The sequence below is a fragment of the Crotalus tigris genome, unplaced genomic scaffold (assembly GCF_016545835.1).
Source record: "Crotalus tigris isolate CLP2741 ecotype Arizona unplaced genomic scaffold, ASM1654583v1 scf7180000018585.330925593:3314079, whole genome shotgun sequence".
In the NCBI taxonomy this organism is placed as follows: Eukaryota; Metazoa; Chordata; class Lepidosauria; order Squamata; family Viperidae; genus Crotalus; species Crotalus tigris.
In genome coordinates this window covers 1374648-1394918 of record NW_024097088.1, presented here as the reverse complement: position 1 = coordinate 1394918, position 20271 = coordinate 1374648, and the positions used below count along the sequence as shown (strand labels likewise).

The window sequence follows — 20271 nt, the reverse complement described above, 5'->3', positions numbered from 1 at the left end:
TGCCACCCTATTGCTTTTTTTTATTCTATTACCACTGCGCAGGAGAAGTTGACAATTTAAATGATTCGATCAAGGCCTTTATTAGAATCCCAGCTTAGTTGACTCAGCGTTTGATCTCCCCGGAGTTGATACGCAAAGCTATTGGAAGTATCCCCTCCCTACAAAAGGAGAGGGAAAAAAGAATTGCTGTGATCTTATTTGGTAAATTGTATTTTTGTAGAGCGATGGTCCTGATGGGCAAATATTATTCCATCTTTACATTTGGGAAATGCATATTAAGTAAGATAAAAGTAAAAGTTTCCCTGTCCAGTTGTGTCTGACTCTAGGGTGTGGTGCTCCTCTCTGTTTCTTGGCTGATGGAGCCACCATTGTCCAAAGACATTTTCTGTGGTCATGTGGCCAACATGGTTATATACCAAAAGTGCACAGAACACTGTTACCTTCTCACCAAAGTGGTACCTGTTTACCTACTTGCATTTGCATGCTTTCGAACTGCGAGGTGAACAGGATTTGGGGCAAGTAATGAGAGTTCACCCCATTCAGTACCATCATAACTTTGAACAGCTGCTGAATGAACAGTCAGCATACAAGGCAACCTGAGCCTGGTCCATCCTGGCAGCCCCAAGTACATCTCCATTCTGGCCTTAATTGAGGATGTGATGATGGTGGTGGTGGGGTTAGCAGACCACCAGGCTGCCACCAAATAATAGGAATTAACATCGAAACTGCATTGGGCAATTCGATATGCCTCGAACCACGAAATAGGTGGCAGATACATTTGATAGTAATATTTGATAACAATATTCAATATTTGATAGTGTTAAAAGTATCATTGCAGGATGTTAGCTGTTCTGAGCAAAACTGCCTTTTGCAATTGATTGTCATTTTTGCATTGGCATTGACAGAATCAGCATTGGTCAATTGCAAAAGGCAGCTTTGCTCGGAGCAGCTGACATCCTGCGATGATATCTGTAAGACCATCAAACATCCACATCTGCCTATCCCAGGTCCTTGGGAAGAACTCGATAGGTGGACAAAAGTGCTAAATTCAGTCTGAACATCTGGCTGACTCAGTGACGAACATAATATGCAAAACCAGGGCTAGAGATGTTGAATGGCTTACCTGTGGTGAAAAGCTGGATTTACTAACTGGCTGTTAATGACGTGCATCCTTAATGCCAAGGTGAAAAGCGCTCTCTGTAGTCCTGCTTATTTAGGTATTAGAGAAAAGAGAGATTTCAGTTGAAAAGCTGATAAACCCTCGCGGTAGAAATGACAAGACATAACAAGACGTGATAAAAAAATCCCTCTAAATTTAAAGCATTTCAACCAAGGCACTGTGATCACTTTATCTTTTAAGTGCCTGAGCTATCCCCCTCTCCCTTTCTTTTAATAGACAAGAAATCTGATGGGAAAAAGGAAGACAAACTCCAGAGTGGTTGGTGGCAGATGTAATCTGCTCTACAAATATGGTTCCTGGCAGTGGTGGGATTCAAATATGTGAACAACCGGTTCTCTGTGTGGATGCTGCTTCTGGAAGTCCATTCTGGGTCTGGGCAACAAAAAATCAGCTACCAGACTTTTTTCAGATGTTTCAGAACCTCCATGAAACCTTTCTCTGTAAAATAGCAATCTTTTTGTTTGGCACGACTAACCAGGTTGAAGATGCTATTTAAAAAACAAATGGAATCCAGGGAGATGATCCTGTTTAGACGGTTGGTATGTAAGAGCTCTGCAGATAATCCTTGACTAACAATAGTTCATTTAGTGACCGTTTGAAGTTACAATGGCACTGAAAAAAAGTGACTTCTTACCTTTTTTCACACTTACATCCCCATGGTCATGTAAACAAATTTGGATGCTTGGCAACTGGTTCATATTTATGACGGTCGCAGCATCCCCGGGGCTCACGTGATGGTGTTTTGCAACCATCTGGCAAGCAGTTGCTGATCCATTTCTATGGGTTTCAAAGTTTAGTTTTTCAACACACATATATGGTATATTGTATTTGGTGATATCATATCCTGGAATACACACTAATGGTTCCTTGGGGAAACTGCAGATTTACATCCTTTTTGTTGTATTGTTCTTTTCCCCTTCCACATTTATTCTTGTTTTCATAACTTACTTATCGCACACCTGGTGTTTTTCTACAGAGTCTCTCATCAGCACATGTTTGGAAGCTATTGGGAGCAAGAATTATAACTGAAGAAGTACGCAACTGGGAATAAAGGTTTTCTTTACCTCACTTTCAATAAATGTAGGGATTTTTCCCCCCTGCTTTTGGTATTCCAAAAAAGATGGATCAGCTGTTGTTGGTTTTTTAAATTATTTTCTCTGTCTACTGCTATAATTGTCCAGTGCTCTGCTAAAACACGCTGTGACATTTGGAAAACATGGCTAGTCTGTTTCTCTATTGATGAAATGATCATGCTGTTTATGGAAGAGGTTATTTGGGCCTTCCTTATCGAAGAAACTTCTAATGCAACCTGAATGATAGATAGATAGATAGATAGGTAGATAGATAGATAGATAGATAGATAGATAGAGATAGAGAAATAGAGAGAGATAGAGAGAGGTAGAGAGAGAAGTAGAGAGATAGAGGTAGAAAATAGAGAGATAGAGCGATAGATAGAGAAGTAGAGATGTGGGGGGGGAGAGAGAGAGAGAGAGAGATCTGATCTTCGTCAGTTTTGTTCTTTACATATGTGTTAAATTTCAATTGTCTTTTGTCATGCCCTCATCCCATCACTAAGCTTTATCCTCAAAAGAATAATCAAAACATGGCTATGGAATTCTTCCAGTAATGAAACTCTGCGGTGATATCACTGAGTTTAGAAGGAGAAGAAAAATCCCTTGCAGGGCAGACAAATAAGAGAAGTTGAAAGCAATGCAGGGCAGAGTTGGCCCAGGGGGTATCCATAGAGGTGACCCCTAGATATCTTCCTGGTTATTCACCAAGCTTCCTTTCCAACCTGATCTAATTGTTAAATAGATTCTTTAAAAGTGATTGAATCGGGGTGAGGGAGAAATTAAGGAAATTAAGTTGGCTAGGCTCAAGCATCATCTTTTAATTCTCTAAAATTCTTCAAGTTCCTCAAGCAAACTTAGGAAATATCACTCAAGGTTGGTTGCAACTCAAAACAATGAAATGATGCTCAACCGTCAAGAAAAAGGAGAAGTTAGCTGAGGTATTGCAGAGGAACTGGAACAGAAAAGGCCTTTTTGTGTCACAAAAAAAAATATTTTGTGAACTTGCCATTGCTGCAAAAGAAACAGTAATTTGTGGTGCTGAGAATGGCAATATTAACAATTACAGTAATAATCCCAATGATACTAGAGATACCAGAAATAGTGTTAAATAAGCAAGCCATGATGGCTAAGGGCTTGATTAAATAATATTGGATCAGACCAGAATGGATAATTTTCCAATTAGAAGTCCTTGCAGTGTCCAAAACTGTGAAATATTGGTTAAGTATAGAGCTGTCGGTTTAGAAGGCTGGAATTTGTTATGCTTCATTTAAGTTAACAGCTTCAGATTAATTTGCATTACAAATAAAATATTCCATTCTTTTCATAAGGTTAAAAAAAACCAACCACGTGTGGGCAAAGCCACGTGTTCAGGACAGATTCATTATTAATCTGCTGGCTTTAATTGTGTGGGATCTTTGGTATTTTATACGATACTTTATTTTGATAGGCTGTTTAAATTTTAGTTGATTTAATTAAAATAATCTATTATGGTTTATATGATTTTTATTTTTTGTTCTACTGGGGAAATTGATCTGAAATCCTGAAATTCTGTAGAAATGAAATAATTTGAGAACGAGGCAAACATAACACTAGGCAAAAACCTTGAAGAGCCTGAACAGAACTCTCCGACTAGTTGAGAGAAGAACAGATGTGCAAAGCCCTCATTTCAGTGTCCATTAATTCCATCTCAAGGACATGAAAAGAATACAACTCCTGATTATACATTTGCTTGGAAGAAATTTAAGAAACAAACTGGTGGAGGAGAAAGGGATGGTGTCATTTTGAACCGACCTGCTAAGGGAACTATTGATATGAAATGTTTGCCTGGTTTTGCACCGCTCACATTGAAACAGCCTTTTATTGCCTACTCTCTTAAATCTGAAAACCACAAAGCCACATGCAAAAAGCCATCACTAATTCTCTTGTTGAGTGCTGGGCTAGTTTCTGAAAGTGGTGGTGTTCTCTTTGCAAAATGCTGGAGTGTCAATTTGTATTAGTTTTCACTCTAACCGCAGAAGGATTTGTAGTAGGAAAGGATTTCTTCCACATACAATGATGGTATCTTTGTAATAAACTGAGACAGGACCATTCACGAAAAGAGAGACTCTTTACCAAAGTCCTTCAGGCTGGATATGATGGTTATTGTTATGTGCAAAACAACTTGTGGGCTTTCTTTCCAAGCAAACATTTGTGCCATTTTATAGTGGCCAACCTGCTTGGCACCAAGGAAGATAGACTATCAAACTTTGAATGAAATATGACCAGCAGAAGTGGTTAGGAAATGCCAACTATTGTATAGGGCCCAAAACTATGACTTAGTCATGAAAATCTAGCTAAACATGGGGTATTATCAAATAAAGATGATTGTCTATCAAATCATAGAATGGAAGAGATGAAAGGGATCTTGTGAATCCTCCAGTGAAGTCCCCACGTGTCCTCACCAGGGATAGGGATTGATTGATCCCCCATTTGAAAACTTTCAGCAAATGAGAGTCCATTATTGTTGTTAAAGGCGGGATAGAAGAGAATATTTGCAGCTCAGGATTAAACTCCTGAGGGAGTGCTCAGGTGCTCTCTGAGCTTGGTGGTTTTCTTGCAGAAGTTTCCTCACTCAATTAGGCAACATCATTAGTGCCGATAATGTTACCTAGTTTGATAATGAAACATCTGCAATAAAATGTCCCAAAGTTGCTTTTTCTAAAAGACAAATGGATTTTCTTGTGTGTTTTTTCTTTGAAAGCTCAAAGATGCATTTTCAAAAGGCAATTGGACTTTGCTTTTTCTTGAAGACGTTTCCCTTCTCATTCAAGAAGCTTCTTCTGTTGTCTTTCAGAACTGAGGAAGCTTCTTGGATGAGAAGCAAAATATTTTCAAAGAAAAAAACTAAGAAAGTCCAGTTGCCTTTTAGAAAAAGCACCTTTGGGACAACCACGACCTGGTTAATTGAGAATTTCCATAGACGTCTGCAAAAAAAGCATCAAGCTCAAAAAACACCAAGGACCCCACAGTCTTGATGGTCCGATAAAACTGCTGAATTCTAAGTTACATATTCCTGTACAGAAAAGTCCATTATTCAATAATAGAGCTAATGGTATACATGAAAGGTTGAGATTCAGCCGATGATGTCGCCCAGGTGGAAAGACTAGTCCTTCCTGGCCAATCCAAGATTTAATATCCACGATGACTGTTTTGCAATATTTGTCAGCTTTTAACATCTTTCTGATGAAAATGAGTGGTTAAAAAAAAATCTGCTGGAATCAATTAATGAATATTCAGAAAATGCCATCCCTACACCTTGGAACATATTCCTCTCCCACCTGACTTTAAATCATTTCATAGATACTGTGATGGCAATGACAAGGCTTCAAATGATTAAATTGATAAGGATCTAATCTCAGTAATTTACATTAAAATGTGGCACTTATCCTACTCTCTGTCATGTTAAAAAGGCAACTCAGAAGAAGCATTGCTAATTTTTCAATTGAGCTCTAGATTAAATTGCCCTCTCTAGAGTCATTCAGAAAATAGAAGTATTACTATACATTGTCAACTGAGATTTTTATATTTTTTCCTCCATCTTTCTTCTTTATCCCACTGCTCTAGTCATATAAAACTATACTTGTTTGATTATAGCCTTTTACTGGAGAAAATGGATAGGATGTTAGAACTAAGAATGGAATTTTTCGATGTTAAGAGTAGTGTTATTATGGAAGATTAGCTAATATAATCCTTGGTTGTATAAACAGAGGCACAGAATCAAAATCACGTGAAGAATTAGTACTGCCTTATAAATCCTTAGGAGGACCACGCCTGGAATATTGCATCTAGTTTTGGTTGCCACATTACAAAAAAAGATGTTGAGAGTTTGGAAAAAGTGCAGAGAAGAGCAACTAGGATGATTAAAGGTCTGGAAACAAAAATATATGAAGAATGTTTGCAGGAACTGGCTATGGCAGTCTAGAGAAAAGAAGGACTAGGGGGGACTAGCAGTATTTCACAAGGAAGAGGGGGTCAATTCATTTTCCAAGCCACCTGAAGGCAAGATAACAAAACAACGGATGGAAACTAATCAAGGAGAGAAGCAACCTGGAATTAAGGAGAAACTTCCTAACAGCGAGAACAATTATGGTAACCAGTGGGACAGCTTGACTGGGTGCTTCATCATTGGCGGTTTTAAAGAAGAGACTGGACAGCCACATGTCAAAAATGGTATAGAGTCTCCTGCTTGAGCAGGGGGTTGGACTAGAAGGCCTCCAAGATGCCCTCCATCTCTATTCTGATTGATTACTAATAGTTCATTAGCTTAACTCATTTCATTGGGTATGAATTATTTTATTTGGATATCGGTGACTTTAGCTATTTTAAACTATTTGTCTTCTTTTTAAAGTTGTAAGCTACCCAGAGTCTTGTGTAGTCAGGCAGCCTCTAAACTGTAAAATTACACTAAAATTAAATCAAACTAAATTAAGTTAAATCTACCAAGAGACATCTGGTACAGACAACGCAGATTTCTATAGCTGAATATACATCCTTCAGCAGAATCGGGGTATGAGAAAATGTCCATTTGAAATGTCCATTTCAAACGCTATTTGAATGCATTTATTAAGAACTGGAGGCTGCTAAATTTTAAATTTATCATCCATTGAAGCCACGTGGAATGCTCAAGTGTACCAAGAACATAGCACAAGATATACAGTTTTACAAGCACATATTTGATTGCAACACGAATGCAAAGCTCACCATGGAACAATGTAAAGCAAAGGGAAGTGGTTATATTGCTTCAGGTTGCTCTGCTTCCAAGTCTTCTCCAACCAGCCTTTTCCATAGGAGAAACCTCTTAAGGACTAGGAAAGCTGGAGAAAACTGAGTAAAATAATCAATACAAGCCTTAAAATAATCAATACACTTGACAGCACAATCAACCATATCCAAAATTAAAGATATATGCTGGCTGTAATGATAGGTTTCACCAATTCAAACATCTTGGTCCCATTGATGGTACCAAACTTGCTCAGAAGGGAAGGAAGCCTCAGAAAATAAATCAACAAAACAAAACAAATCAGCCTAAGAGTCACATGCATTATGGAAAAGGTGGACAGGAATCAATAATAGATTAAAGTAAGCAAAGGCATTAATTATTCATCCTGATAAATGCTGATAATTGCAACCGGACTAATCAGGGAAGGAGATGGCAATGGTTGCCAAAATAGATTCTGATGGATCAAGGGCAAAAGCAGTCCAACTGTCCCCACCAATAACCTTTGAGGACTGTGGAAACAGTGAGACAAGAAGATGCTATCACTTGAGATGATAGGCGTGTGGCAGCAGTTGTCTGGATGTATGTTACTTAAATAGTCTCTGTATTAAGGAAGGAAGGAGGAGAGGAGGAGAGGGTGGGAGGAAGGAAAAAAGGAAGGAAAGATGAAAGGAAGGAGAGGAGAAGATGGAAGGAAGGAAGGAAGGAAGGAAGGAAGGAAGGAAGGAAGGAAGGAAGGAAGGAAGGAAGGAAGGAAGGAAGGAAGGAAGGAAGGAAAGATGTTCATCTCCCATGCTTCCTTGAAATATACATAACAATTTTCTCACTAGAGCTTTAAGCTACAATGGCAGTTCAGGCCCCAATGCTGCAACAACATCTGCAACTAATGAATCTCATTTAAACTCCTAATTCTCTACTACTATGCAGCCATTTGGCTCACTGTATTTTCCAGCTTTGAGTCTCTCTTGCCCAATACTTCTTCATTTCCAGTTAAGTGCTCAGCTTAATCACAAACTAGGGAAAAGTGTCCAACCCTGTACCGTATCTACATTGGTTTCCAGGGTGGCCCCAGTCTCCATTGGACATTAGTAAGATTTTATGACAGCTGGGTATATTTGAATAGGTCTTCATCATAACGCAGAACACATTTTAATTCCATTCTCCTAATATTGAGGAAACAGGACTCAAAAATGAAACTATTTGTGACTTTACTGTATGATTGGTACTTTCTTTCACCCCCTTCCATTTAGTGGAGCCAGAATGGTAATAAATGACATAATCAAAGAAAGAAAGAGAGATTAAGACTGCAAATTTACAGTTTTAAAATACCCAAATTGGAGATTTTTAAATATTATATTTGTTTCTCAGTTTAAGCAAATTGCTTCTATCTCATTTATTGGACTAATACATGAACTGAAACATTAGCATTCTTCAGTCTTGATGTCTATCACAGGAATCAGATATTTCACTGTTTGATTGTCTACTATATTGTTGTATTGATTGTATTTTTAATTGCATTTCAATTTGATGTTCACTATCCAGGGGAATGGGATGATAGATAGATAGATAGATAGATAGATAGATAGATAGATAGATAGATAGATAGATAGATAGATAGATAGTGGGATAAGGATTAACACAATCAATGGGCCGATGACATGCTCAAGGAGCCGGGCGCAGAGGCAGGAAGCTATATGAGCTGCCTTCCCAATCTCCTGCTATTCTAACTTTGATGACGCTGGCAGTTTTTTGGCCGGACGAAAGCTTAGTAACTCTTCTTAACCACAGGCTTGTTTATATTAAACAGGCTGGTTTATTATATCCTGGTGTTCGTTTTTTCTTTTATTTGTTAGCATAATGCCCAGGATTCACATCTTTAGTATTTTAAAAGAGATGATAGATAGATAGATAGATAGATAGATAGATAGATAGATAGATAGATAGATAGATAGATAGACAGACAGACAGACAGACAGACAGACAGACAGACAGACAGACAGACAGACAGACAGTTCAATCTCCCTTCTGCTTTACTGATGAAATTCTGACAATCTTAGCTTTGCATGAAGACCAGACCTCCTTGGGTTGACCATAAACAGATTACAAATATTTGAACAGGCTTGTAACAATTATTTTTAGTGTTCACAATAGCAATTTAGCAATGCCAAAAAAAAAACAAAACAATTCCTTTTGACTTTATACCCAATTAAAAATTCTGATAAGAAAGAGCCTCGCAGGAAGAAAGAGCCTGTGATTCAAGATAGCAGTCTTTTCTGTTTACCAATATCTGACACAGGTAAAGCAGGAAAACTCGTATTTCCACATTATTGAGTTCCTTGATAGCAGAGGAAAAGCAGCAGAGGAAACGTTTGTAGGTTCCTGGTGAATTTGGCAGATTAAAAGGACAATCGGGAGGATTTATAGTTTATAAACACCCACCTGGAAAGGATAACAGAGACAAACCCCTCGACTGTATTTGACAGATGATAAGGCTCTCAAGAATTGTTGTGATTATAAAAGAGGTATAAAAGATCTTGCTGAGAAAATCTAGGAGTGAATGGATCTTTCTTCTCTCCAATATACCATTTTTAAAAAATGATATAGCAATAGTCCTTAGACTTATATACCACTTTACAGTGCTTTACAGCCCTCTCTAAGTGGTTTACAGAGTCACCCATCTTGCCCCCCAGCAATCTGGGTCCTCATTTTATTGACCTTAGAAGGATGGAAGGATGAGTCAACCTTGAGACAGTCAGGATAGAATTCTAGGCAGTGGGTAGAGTTAGCAATAGCACTAGCCCTTAGACTTATATACCGCTTCACACTGCTTTACATCCCTTTCTAAGTGGTTTACAGAGTCAGAATATTGCCCCCAACAATCTGGGTCTTCATCTTGAGGTCAGCCTCAATGCTGTTCTGATTGCTTACGCCTGACACCATCTCACCAATAAGGTGATTCTGGGTGATTTACAGACAGTATAAATATAATTATAAAAACAATTATTATTATTTTTAAAAAGCTACGTACCGTGCCAGAAGAGCTCAGATTAGACATCATATAAAGAACCATCTATTCTTGCCTGCTTCATGAAGACTGAAAAGAAACAGAGGGCATCACTACAGGTAAATATGTGTGTAGAAGAAGGAAAACAAATGGATATTTCCACTTATTTTGGTTGGGGCCCCCTCTCTATCTTAAGCATTAAAATTTGGTTTACTATAAGATCATTACAAAGAAATTTGCCCCTTCCTTTGGGGAGGGAGGTGATGACTATCCTGCATTCATTTTTGATGCTTTATAAATATTGGCTGGAGATTTGTATTACTATACAAGTAAGTTAGTTTTAGCCTTAGTATTAGCAGATAAAGGTTTCCCCTAATTCATTTTAAATGTATAAGTTCTGGATCAGTGATTTAGCAACTGCTGACACACTTAATCCTGAAGCCGACTGGATTTACATCAATGAAAGTATTATGTTCTCCTACACTTCTATTTTAGCCAAGTGTATTCCAAGGTATGTGGCATTTCAATAGATTCTAATCATATTAATAGGCCTGAGTTTAATTGCTGTTTTTATGGTTTTCTGCCAGCATTAATATTAATAGAGAATGGAAATTAATCAAATAATTTAAGAGGTTTTGATGAAAAATGCATTCAGTCAAAGGGAATCTAATCAAGATTATATTTACATTGAAATATCAATTTCTCCTGGAGACTTGATGTATTTTGCCCAGTTTGGTATACAACTCTGGCAACACAACAGCACAAAAGCATGCAATTAAAAGTCTCCAGTAGTTTCTGGTTATGGAGCGGATTAAAAATGTCAATCTCTTTTTTAATTCAAATATTCTTCCATTAAAAAGTATAATGCGTTTGTGCTTCCCCCCCTTACTCTTCCAAGTTTTAATTAAGGTTTATTGTCAAGTGTGATAGAAATGGTAAAAAAGCCGCTAGCAGGAGAAAGCTACCTTATTTCCTAAAATAATTTAAATTCAAAATTTAAACAGGAACACAATTGGATTCTAGGCAGAAAGCCTCCTATGATGGAGCACCCACAACTTCTGAAGGCAAGCTATTCCATTGGTTAATTGTTCTCACTGTTAGGAAATTTCTCCTTAGTTCTAGGTTGCTTCTCTCCCTGATTAGTTTCCATCCATTGTTTCTTGTCCAGAATAGAATAACAGAGTTGGAAGGAGCTTTGGAGGTCTTCTAGTCCATCTCCTAACTGAGCAGAAGACACTATACCTTTCCAGACAAATGGCTGTCCAGTCTCTTCTTAAAAACCTCCAGTGATGAAGCACCCACAACTTCTGAAGGGAAGCTGTTCCACTGGCTAATTATCCTCGCTGTTAGGAAGTTTCTCCTTAATTCCAGGTTGCTTCTTTAGTTAGTTTCCATCCATTGTTTCGTGTCTTGCCTTTTAGTGCTTTGGAAAATAGTTTGACCCCCCCTGTCAGAATCCAATTATATTTCATCTTTAATTATCAAACATAGAAACTCCCAATTCTGCCTTCTCTGGATTCTGCCATAAGAGGGAGAAAAGGGGGAGAGCAAAGGGGCTTTATGGCCCTCACTTCCTTCAGCACACTTCAAAGGACGGAATGTGTGTTTATTGTGGCCTCTAATTAACATATCAAAGAAGAGTAATTGCCTTTCATGTAGTTATCTGAAGTCTCCATCCAGACGGAAGAAGAAAGGGGATGGAATTGTGATACTTGAAACTATCACTGGAAGGGGGGTTGATTGGGTGGGACTACTGTGGAACCCCTTAAAACCTTGAATGGGAGAGCTTGAACCCCAAGTCCTGTCTAGCATGCCTGCAACCATTTTCTCTTAATAAAGGATTCCTGTTGGAAGAGCTATTCCAAGAGTTCTGTCTTCTTAAGATGCAAAGTGGGGTGGGTCCTTACACCCCCCCTCATCTTTGTAGGAGCCCCTCAAATTTTGGAACACTGCAATCATCTCTCCTCTTTTCCTTCTTTATATTTTACCAGACATACCTGAACGTGATTGGTGCATCTTGCACAATTATGGATCAGAAATGACCTCTTCCTTCTCTCAAAATGTATTACCCTTCACCAGGGGAACAACTAAAAGCTTTGAGATGTACCAAGAATGTTTACAAGTGAAATATGTTTACTTACAAAATCTGAACAAGTGTTGAGATTAGACAATAACTCCCTGGTTTATTTTACTCTATCTTCTTTCCCTGGAGTAATTCATTGTTGAACCAACAACTTCAGTAAACCCCTCTCTACTGTTCTGAGATTGGATTTCAATGTTTCATTGAAGATGATGGGGATGTATTGATGGTAGCTGAGGAATTTGATGACCTCACTTTTGCCAAGGTGACGTTGTTGTGAGAAAAAGGACTTTCCTTTTTCTTCTGGAGAAGAAGGCTCTGATGTCTGAATTGATCTCAAGCTAATGGAGAATTCATTTTGTCTTGAGCCAACTGGATTTGATAAAGAGATGGAAATAGTTGCTGATGGTGGTCTTGGTTTCAATGGAGTATCTTCCCATCACTGCAAAGACCTCCTGGGTGTCCATATTTCCTAAACAGGAAGGGGAGGAGAGAGGAAGTAATAATGCCAATAAAGGAGAATATTTGTAGCTCAGGGTTGAAACGAGGGGTCCTTGGTGTTCTCTGGAGTGGTTTTCTTGCAGAAGTTTCATTACCCAAACTAAGTAACATAATCAGTGCTGGCAACACCAAAGTTGTAACAATGGAAGGGAAAGTTCCTTGAGGTCTTTCCTTGTGATTGCATTTTTCAACCTGGATAAATTTCAGATGTGTGGCCTTCAACTCCCAGAATTTTCAACAATAGGCACGCTGGTTGGGGAATTCTGGGAATTGGACTACATATCTGGAAGTTGCCCACGTTGGGAAATGTTACTCAAGATGGTGTTGAAAAGATCATTTATCCCTCCCACCAATTCTCAGTCTTAGCTACATTGTCTAAGATTGCTGGGAACTGTACATCAACATCTGGAATGTCACCACTGGGCTTTATTGTTTTGCTCATCACAGACATTTCAGCTGATAGTGACAGGTTCCACTAGCTCGGTTGTTGGTCCCTGTTGTGTAAAAGCAAAGCAAACCAGTATTCTCAGTGGGTTTAAGCACCATCCACTCAGCCAGGTGTTATTGCCGATGTATACTGAAGTTGCTGTTTCATATTTAGTAATCTTAGGCTGTAGCATCTCTGATTTCTGAAGTGTGTGACAGTTTCAAAAATAGCATGACAAACACAACTCTTGATTTAATTACAGCTTGAAGTGGAGAGATACCACTGCTTACCTCATTACTGGTTGGAATTGATTTTATACACAGTGTGCTGGTTAGATCCTTACTTCCCCTCTTCAATTAAGTTTGCTTTCTCCAATTCTTTTTTTAGGAGGGAGATGAGATGGGGGAGAACAGCAAATGTTAGTGCATTTGAGCAAGACTTCATAGCAATACCTAGATAAAAAAAAACAACAATCCTGACACATCAAGGAGAAAAACAAAGGAGAATAAAAATCACAATTATGCAGCTGAGTCACACAACACAGAAAAAAATCAACATAAAATGTGTGTATTCTTTTCATTGCTATGTCTTGGCTCTGCCTTTTTATACTGACCTCATTCCAATCCAGAACTTGGAACAATAATGGAAGAGCCTGTAGATGTTCCTCAACAAGTCCCAGCAGCTTCTGATGTTCCTGAGCTATGAGATTTCCCCCCCCCCATGACTAGTGATTATGTAGTCCGAGAGTAGAAGAGGACGGTTTTGCTACTCAAACTTAAGAAAGCTAGTATGATATTGTCTAAACAATTCTCGCCCTATCTGGTAACCTCTGTAGGTTATGAGACCACATTACCCAGAGTTCTCACTGATCTCCAGATAGATCTAACAGAAAAACAGAGTTGGAAGGGACCTTGGAGGTCTTCTAGTCCAACCCCCTGCTCAGGCAGGAAACCCTCTACCATTTCAGACACATGGCTGTCCAGTCTCTTCTTTAAAACTTCTAGTGTTGGAGCAATCACAACTTCTGGAGGCAAGTCGTTCCACTGATAAATTGTTCTAGCTGTCAAGAAATTTCTCCTTAATTCTAGGTTGGTTCTCTCCTTGATCAGACACAGGAGTAGGCAAGATTTTCCCCCACCATAAAATAACTGATGGAAGACCCTTCTTTTTTCTTAAGGGATGTAGTAGGCCTTCATAAAAACTGCATTGGTTTGTTTTAATAAGAATATTTGGGAGCACCCTGGGTTCTTCTCAGGCATTCTTCCAGACAACTCTGTTAAGTAGTTGACTAAGTCCCTAGCCAAATTATGAAGGATGTAATATTCACAAGCTGAGAAAGACAATTTCGGTGGAATTCCTCTAGAGGAGATCCCAGGTTGCCGTGCGTGCTGTAATAACCTGAATTCGCTAAATGCTAGCCTGAAGCCATAACAAAACTGTCTTGATTCTTCCACCGACCCACCCCCCAAGTATAAAAGAGAAAAGTACCTAACAATACAAAAAAACCACATTGCACTTTCCACACCCTTGATTTTTTTTTTTTTTTTTAGCGGAACAAATGGGGAAAGGATTGGTAGCACGGAGATGGATTTCAGCCTAAGGGTGCAATCCTACCATCTCTTTCCTCATGTAGAACAAAAAGGTCCCCATAGTTTAGCCAGCATGAACAATTAGCTACTGTCTGGTTGACTAATGAGCTGACCAGGAATGGCTGAGTGGTTGGGGAAAAAAATGACAGCTTCAATACTCCTAGATTTCAATCAGTTCTGGTTATTTTGTTTCCCCGGCTACTTTTCAGGACTGTGTGTCCAGTAGGGCACAAATCCTGAACGTGATTTGGAATGGGTTGAGTAGGAGGGTTGTTAAATTACTCAGGCTGATAGAGGAGAAGTTAATTTAGATTCCCTGTTTTTGTTTTTGTTTTTTTAACCTCCAAGGAGCTCCATCTTTCACAGATGGTTGGGAAGCTGAGCCCAAGGGACTGGTTCAGGAAGCAGCTCTGGAGGAAAAAGTAGGGAGGGAAGACTTGCAATCAAAAAGGAAGTCATCCATCAAAGATAAACTGAGATAAGATACCCTAATCTCTGCCCCTTGGCAAGTTAGCAGATTGTGAGGCTGGAGAGATGATGGGAGGTATGTTGCTGTCACTAGTACAATACATTTCTTTCATGATCTTTTTCGACTGAGTGGGCATGTTGGGTGTTTTCTCCAGAAAACAATCATCTTTTTTTTAAAAAAAAAAAAAAAACAAATATTCTCATGTCAAGTTCCTTTTGATTTATCCAGTTCCTCCTTCCAATTTTGTTTCTCCCCCATCTTTTTTTCCTTTCCTCCCTTCATTTCACACTTCATTCCCCCCCCTTTTTTTTCTTTTAAAAATGCCTTGTTTGGAAAGTAGTTTTTTCTGTTACTCCCTCTTCGTGTATCTTTTCCAGAAGTAATTCCTCAGGCATTGTTTATTAGCTTTCGGCTTTTCTGACTTGGTGTAAATACTTGAAACAGTACAAGAGAGGGTAGGTGTGTGTTCTTCCGCTTCTATTGTCCCTCTTTAGTTTGTGCATGTGTGCAAATGTTAGTATCCTAGAAGCTTTGATGACCTCAGAATGGGGCTGCGTGGGTCAAGATGTAATTGTAACAAGGGACACAAATGATGGACTTGCATCATTGGGTGTTGTGACATCTCTTCTTCAGTTCTGATTGCTACCGTTTTGATGACTTCGTCAGAACTGAAGAAGCTTCTTCGGATGAGAAATGAAATGTCCACAAAAAAAAAAAAAAAAAACCCAAAGAAAATCCAGTTGCCTTTTGAAAAAGCACTTTGGGTCATAAAAACCATATTTTATCGACCAGTGGAAAGAGGGAAAATAGAGAGGGTATATCAAATCCCAGTCAGGTATACTGCAGTAAGATGTTTAATGCAGAATGAGAATTAAAACTATGCTGGTCTCTTCTAGGAAAATGCATAATTAGCTCTAGAGCAAAAGGATGTCACTTAATGGGAACGACAAGCTGTCTTTTTAAGCTGCAGCTTTTAAAAATTCTGAATGGCTTCAAGTTCCTTAATCGCTTGGCATATTTAAAAAAAAAAAACACCCCACTATCTTCTTATTGACCTTTTCAAGTCAGAAATTTTTAAGAAGCCTGCTACCATCTCAATAAACAGCCTGGATTTATATCAAACCACATTTTTTTTCCTCCTCTTCTTTTTTGAAATGAAAGACTGAAGTAGGTGGAATAAATATCTTAAGTTGATAAAGCCACAGCTCTGCTTTGGTAAAAGCTTTGAGAGGCTAACCTTCCAGGAATAGGAATTTCAGACCACTTGTGATTTTGTTCTACAGGCAGTCCTTGTTTATCAAAGGTTAATTGGGACCAAGAACTTCATCCCTAAGTGACGCTGAGGTGCAACATCACATGACCGCACTTACAACAACAGTTGTGTCTCCTATTATTCCCTTGGAGCATGCCCACTTGTCTGGAGTCAGCGCTCGTCTGGGAAGGCAAATAAACTTGGAAAGAGTTGGGAGGCAATGAAATTAAAGAGAAATATCACTTGGCAATCATCTGTCTGTATGCTTAGATCTTCTATTGTAGCTTTGAACACTGAAAACATTTCACATGCCACATAACACAGTTGGAAGGGACCTTGGAGGTCTTCTAGTCTTACCCCTGCTCAGGTAGGAGACCTTATACCATTTCAGAAAAATGGCTGTCCAGTCTCTTTTTAAAAACCTCCAGTGACGGAGCACCCACAACTTCTGAAGACCAGTGTTTCCAGTGGTTGATTGTTCTGTCAGGTTGAGTCTATCTCTGCTTGTAGATGAAAAATACAATTAGCTGGATATTTTCCATTATCTGGAAAATGTGTGCTAGTTCTATATATATATGTCTTTCAGTACAGAGTTTACTTTTATTGATCGAGATTGAGAAGGTTGGGCAGGAGTTCAGTGCCAAATTTGCTTTATTGATTAGGAGAGGGGCAAAGGAACATTATAGAAATCAAATGAGTTATTACTAGTGGTAATAAATGCTCTTTTCCTTTCTCCTTGGTTTACAGAGGCATTTACATTTGCAACCACCCAAACATTATGACTTAAAAGTCATCTTTTGTGTCTGTGTCAGCTGTACTCTTCATCAGTAATGATTGATGCTTATGCTGACAGCAAAATGTGCAGTTGTTGGTTGACACTAGCACATCTCCCGTCTGTATCACTCAATGCTCCTTGTTCATTCATTTCTTGGAGGACATAAAAACCATCCTTAACATGTGAACTTGCCATATTCAGCTGGAGGTCACCCCAGTTAAAAAGAATGGCTAGAGGAGGGTAGCAATTTAAAACCACCCTTGGTCTCTATTGAGTCCTGATGGGGGGGAGAGAGAGGGTGAAAAAGGTAAAATTAAATTTTATTGCCCTGTTGCAGTGAAAGGTTTCTAAAGCTCTATTTGCAGCAGGAAAGTGTTTCCAGGAAAACCCTTGGGAAATGGGACAATTACCCACTACTTTAGCCCAAGATTAGTTTTGCGAGTTCTTTTCAATTCAGGCAGATTTCATGACGCAAGTGACTTTCTAACTTTGGGCTCAGTTGGTAGAAAGCCGGTGGTAATGAGGACTGCTATCTGCGTCTACCCTATACTCTGTGAACTATTAGGGAGGGCTGTCTTCACCCTCTTTCTCTCACACCTGGTATCCTGGCTGAGTTGCCTCTTACTCTTCTGGAATGTACCCCCTCCCTCCTGGAGATCCCTCACCCTAAATTCCATCACACAGCCAGCAAACCTGGAATTCTACTTCTACGGCCTTACTCTTTCCCTCCACCTTCCCTCCCACCCCCCCATATTTTTCTTGCTTGGTGTCAGTTTTAACTCCTCCAGAAAACTAAGTTTGACAGACTGATGAAAGGGATAGGCAGATTCCTCAACCGTGACAATGCTTGATGTGAGATCTGCTGTCTTCCTTTGTTTTGTTCTTTCATTTTAAGCTCTTACTAAATACTCTCAATACACTAAATCCCTAAACTTTCTTCCCTTTTTTTTTTCCAGTTGAAATAGCATTCAACTTCCAACACGGCTATTGTAAAAATGTGCAGCATTTGGATTTGGTGTAAATGGTTGTCCAATCTTTTCTTGAAAACCTCCTCCTCCTCCTCCTCCTCCTCCTCCTCCTCCTCCTCCTCCTCCTCCTCCTCCTCCTCCCATATTCTGTTCCTCTCTCTCCGCATCTCTGGCATGGGTGTTTGCAATACAAGTGAATACCAAGAGAGAGTGATTCACCCAAATTCACCCAGTTGGCTTCTTTTAGACATTTCTACTCTATATCACTGGACCAACATTCTAGATCACAGTCCATAATTTTAAGAAAGAAAATGCCTTAATCTTGAAGTGCATTGATTCAGGATGATGGACCAGAAAACAATATATGTTGGTCAAAGTTGGGTAAAGTAGAGGGGCTGATAATGGATGAGGCAGATGTAAGGAATCAAAGAGGTCTTTAGGAGAGTTACAAGCTACTAGAGACCGGTCACGATAGCGATGTTAATCAATAATTTTCTAAGAATGGAGTCTAATTTGAAGGCATCCAGCTAACTCTATACTGCTACTCCTGGCTGTGCTCATATATATGGTATGAAACCCGGCACAAATGTTGTGGACATGAGAAGAAATCCCTCCAGTTTTCACAATTGAAGAGTCCCCTCTGCAAATCCGGGGGCTCTCCTTGTTCGGATGCCTCTTAAAACCTGTTTTCTAGGCATTCATCCTTTCAAGTAAGAGAGGATCTCCTTTGGTGGAGATTCCTAAACCCAGCCCAATCCATCCCTAACCAAATTCATGCTCATTTTGGTTGTCAAGGGAACAACCACACAACTAGCTCTATAAACAAACCTTCAGGAGTGAAAAGGGGAAAAAAATGAAGAAGGGGTGGTGGTTGAGTGAAAGCACAGACCCCGTTGTGTTGATGTTGTCTTTTCTCTGAGAGCATCAGCAGGGAAGGAACAGTGGCCTTGTGCTTGAAAAGCTGCTTGTAAGCAATTGTGAAGAACTGTTCTCGAGCTACCTTTTTTTTAAATCCCCAAAGTGCGTTTGGGGTATGCTATAATTATGATGATGATGATGATTCTTTTTTTTTTTAAAAAAAGAGTCATGTGGTCCTTCCATGAGTGCTATAGCTGTGTGTGAGTCTCTCTCTCTCTTTCTGTTTATGTGCTGTCTGTTTCTAAGCAATTTCTATTTTCTGCAACCGCTTCTTCCCCAATCAGTTAACTGATTTGCCAAATTCTGGATCCTTCAAAAAGGCCAGGAGAGAAGGAATCTCCAAATAGACAAACTGAGCTGCCACCACCAAGGCAAATGGTTGCTATGGCAACCTGGACCACGTGGCAGCTCTTTAGTCAAACTTCATCCTTTCCCTTAGCCCCCACACCTTCCCAGCCACCAACGTTCTCCTACGATGGTTAGTAGTTATCATTGGGACCTTAGCAGGAAGCTGAGTTTCAGATCTGATTGATTTGGTCATTATTAAATCAATGTTTATTCCTATCACAGACTAGCATGGTTGCATTCTAAAGGTTTTCCGCCCACTATCCTGTGGGTTTCACTTTTTAATTTATAGTAGCACTCTTATCTTGTATTTATTTATTTATTTATTTATTTTAAAAAAGCTTTAGCTAGGGTTTTCCTTAACCAAGAAATGCATATGTAATTAAGTTGCTGAGGAATATTTAGAATTTTGCTCAGTCAAAACATGTTTGTTCTTAGTGGAAGTTGTTTGACTTTTCTGTCTATTGCTTCATTCTGTTGGTGTTTGTTCTTTTATTAAAGGCAAAGACAAGGAGGTGCTTTAAAGATGAAGAAATGCAATTTGGTATATGCTTTCAGGGATCAGCGTGGACTGTGATGAGATGGATGGAGTTTTATTTTAAATTGGCAGGCCATGCCTGCAAGTTTGTTAGAAGTAATGAATTAGGAAGTGAGGTTGGAAATAAATAAATTGTGACCCCTCTGACATTTACATAAAAGCTTTAACAGATGCAAAAATGTCTATTTTCCTTGTAAATCAATCTTTCCTAGACAGAAGAGGCAAGTAAACAAACAAACAAAAAAAAGAATGCCACAAGGTTGGGTCTGAGTAAGTTTTATACTCACTAAACATTTTGTAGGAAGAGAAAAATCAATCAAAGCTTGTTTCTTCTACATTCAAATGTATTAATTCTCCACTACTTTCCACCCTGTTTATGAACCACATTTGCAAAAT

The 20271-nt window shown here is 39.0% G+C and overlaps 1 protein-coding gene across 3 annotated transcripts in view; it reads right to left on the bottom strand.

Annotated features, from left to right (window-relative positions):
* Window positions 1-1871: 1871 nt before the first annotated feature.
* SLITRK4 (SLIT and NTRK like family member 4) overlaps window positions 1872-20271 on the bottom strand; it is a 44184-nt gene continuing 25784 nt past the window's right edge. For 2 of the 3 annotated variants that reach the window (XR_005558071.1, XR_005558069.1), the window contains exons 4-7: window positions 13312-13473; window positions 12155-12565; window positions 10038-10103; window positions 1872-1957 (exon numbers count right to left, since the gene is read on the bottom strand). The gene's annotated coding sequence lies outside the window, so the exon portion shown is untranslated. The remainder of the gene's footprint in view (window positions 1958-10037; window positions 10104-12154; window positions 12566-13311; window positions 13474-20271) is intronic. The other variant, XR_005558070.1, reaches the window with a different exon arrangement.